Source organism: Curcuma longa, chromosome 1 (assembly GCF_044706935.1).
Source record: "Curcuma longa cultivar G26 ecotype Majalengka, Jawa Barat chromosome 1, ITB_CL_G26_1.1, whole genome shotgun sequence".
Taxonomy (NCBI): Eukaryota; Viridiplantae; Streptophyta; class Magnoliopsida; order Zingiberales; family Zingiberaceae; genus Curcuma; species Curcuma longa.
Window position 1 is genome coordinate 23529172 of NC_133861.1, and position 3353 is coordinate 23532524.

Here is a 3353-nt window from a genome sequence, read left to right on the forward strand (position 1 = left end):
CAAAAGCTAGGCTTATAATATACATCCCAACAGAAAGATCTCTGGCAAGGGAGTTGGAATCCTTGAAGGAGGCAAAAGGGAGTGTTGTTGTAGCACCTTCATCATAGTCTGCGAGACTATTTCATTAATCTTCTTAGGGGTGACCATCATCTTGTCGCCATAACTCCTCTCAGCGGAATCGCGCCCGCCACCGAGGCCTCCAGTGTTCACCATCGCCGTGTCTCAGCTAAGTGTTCCCATAGACGGTGCCGATTTATTTCGGTTACTACACCGTGGATGGTATAACTCTCGTTCAAGGTTCGGCCGACGTGCACGCCTCCGAATGATGAGAATTTCAACAAGGTGGGGATACCTGAAAAGCACCAGAGAGAGGGTTAGAACGATGCCGGGATTGGATCCCGGCAAGCCACTCCGACGCTCAAGTTAGGGTTGTGGCACAAGAGGAAGAAAGCAAAGATTGGCGAGAAGTAGGGTTTTGTGTGTGCATACCTTTACCCGTGATTAGGGTTACCTTTTTATAGTGTTTGATCTCCGAAATATCCGGAATCACCCGAGAAAAATATTCTTCTATAATTATTTTGCTGATTTTGTCTGTTTTCCTATTTCTGCGAAAGAATTATCCTTATCTACTCCGGATTCCTTGGGGCGGTTAGGTAGCTTATAAATACCCTGCGCCTGTAGCGAACTCCTTTACAAGGATGAGATCAACACGTCATATTAGAATGAGGTCGAGAGTCGCGCCTTTTGAGACCTTATCATGAGGTCGGCATATGATGTTCAGACCTAGTCATGAGGTCGGCATATGATGTTTGAACCAAGCCATGAGGTCGGCATATGATACCTGTACTTTTCAGTGTAAGAGATCATGTATATAGGATGAGGCTAGAGAGAGTTTAACCTAGGTATTAGAACACGCACCGACCTTACGGTGAGGTTGGCAGTTTCTTCGGGACGGGGGTATTGATTCGTGCCGGATCAATGGTACTATGGTAAGAGCTCGGGGTACATTGGTTAAGGTTTAAGAAGAACTCGACACCTGTATTAAGGAGCGTGCCGACCTCCTAAAGAGGTCAGTCCGTCCTTAAGGTCGAGTATCGTAGCTACTAAGAGAGAGGTCAGGACCCTCTGGACGATTGTTTTATTAGTTTTTTCGTATCTCCCCTCTTACCAATTGTCCACGTCATCGATGAATATTCGTGTTGAATCACCTTTAATACCGCATTAATTACGTATTAACAGCGAATTATATGCATTAATCTCCGAAGATCACGCTCCCTCTGCTATTATATAAACCCCCACAGGTATGGAAAAGCTCTCGAATTCTATATACATACATACTACTTCTTGTCCTCTTCTGACTTGAGCGTCAGAGTGACCCCGCCGAGAATCCCCGGTGCCCTGCTAATCCGCTCGTTGAGTTCTCTTCTTCCTCATGCTCTTCTCGTCAGCGGGACAAACAAAAGCTGAGGTGGCATATCATTGACTGTGGCTTGACCATCAACGACATCCAGCTGGAACAGTAATGATGTAAATGTGCTATAATATAAATGTAATAGAACTTATTATTCAAATTAATTGAGCTATCTGAGTTTAAATTTGAATTAATAATTTTCAAATTAGTTAGATTCGAATAGGATAAATTTTTTTTATAATACTCTTATTTCAATCAAAGCCGAATTCATCTTAATTAACACCCTTAATCCAACTACAAGTCTTGTTTCTTATCTTCTCACAAGAAGAACTCACTTTGTTATTTTTTAATTAAATATGTGCATTTTCATGAATTATTTTTTTATATTAAAAATAAAAAGAATAAAAGGTCATTTTGTAACTTTTTAATATTAGTTTCAGATTTTTTTTCTCTGGAGTTTTCACAAAGTTGATGCTTTTTTTTACTTTTCTGATTTTTATCTCTGAAAAAGATAAAACCTTTAAATTTGTAAATTTTACGGCGATCACGATGGTTGCTACGTCATCACAAGTCAAACTCAAAACCTTGCAGCTCCCACTCCGAAGCGTTCGTTACCAACTAGCTCACCAGAGAGTACAGTGGCGTGTGCCACGTGGACCGAAGACCAAGCTACGATGCGGCCAAGTGACACTTACCCTGCCGGATGGTCGGGATCCCTTTCAATTTCAGGTGCAAATAGTCAATTCCAAAGCTGCACATTTACCGTTTATTTGTAATGAATCCGTCGGAGCCCTGACAATGCGGGAATAGGAGTCGAATGTGCCCTTGCAATGAATCCGACGGTTCTGGTTCGAACCACCGTGGGACTTTGGACAAAAACGTAAGATGACTTTTATAAATTTTAATTTCTATTAATAGTTATTAAATTATAATTATTATAATATAAATATTTTTAAATAAATTTATATTATAATAATTATAATTTTATAATTATTATCATATAAATTTTTATTATTATAGTAATTATAATTTTTAAATTATAATTCAACTATAAATTTATATTATAATCTTGCCATTAAAATAAATTTATATTATAACAATTATGATGTATTTTATAATTATTATGGAGATATAAATTTTTATTATTATAGTAATTATGATTTTATAATTATTATCAAATGTGAATGCGACTCTAAATTTATATTATAATAATTATAAAATTATAATTATTATAATATAATTTTTAAAATATTTATTTATGATAAAATAATTATGAAATCATAATTATTATAATATATATTAATTTAAAATTTAAATAAAAAATAATAATGGCAAGCATATTAAAATATATTTAGATAAATATATAGGATAAAATAATGAAATGAGAATTTTTTTAATTAAAAATAAATATGAAACGTCTTTTCGACGATTTATAAAAAAAAGCGCAATCTTTATTTTTACCCTAAATTCTTTTATCTAACCCTACAATTAAAAACTCATTCGTCCGATTCGCGCTTGTCCTCCCCACCCCTCCTCCCCCTCCCCCTCCCTCTCTCTCTCTCTCTCTCGCTCTCTCTCTCCTCGCCATCCATCTCTCCGCTTGACTAGCCATCAAACTTTCAGAATCCAAAACCCTAGCGCCGCTGGCGTCCGAATCTCTCGTGGCCGAGGAATCCGTGGTCTTCCGGGTTCCCTCCGTGCCGCGATGGATCTCACCAGCCTTACTGTCGTCCTCCGGACTGCGCTCAGCCCCATCCCCGAGGAGCGCAAGGCTGTAGAGGAGAGTCTTAATCAGGTGAATTGTTTCCTTCCTCTGCTATACGAACGGTTTTCTTCGGGTTAGGGATTGTCTGCTGAGATCCCCTACTGCAGTTGATTGGACGCGCAACTGTTGAGTCGTGCGAGCTGTATGATTAGTCCTCATTTGTGCAGGGCCAGTTTT

The 3353-nt window shown here is 38.3% G+C and overlaps 1 pseudogene; it reads left to right on the forward strand.

The window, feature by feature from the left end:
- Positions 1–3044: 3044 nt before the first annotated feature.
- LOC141835973 (importin beta-like SAD2) overlaps positions 3045–3353 on the forward strand; it is a 28628-nt pseudogene continuing 28319 nt past the window's right edge.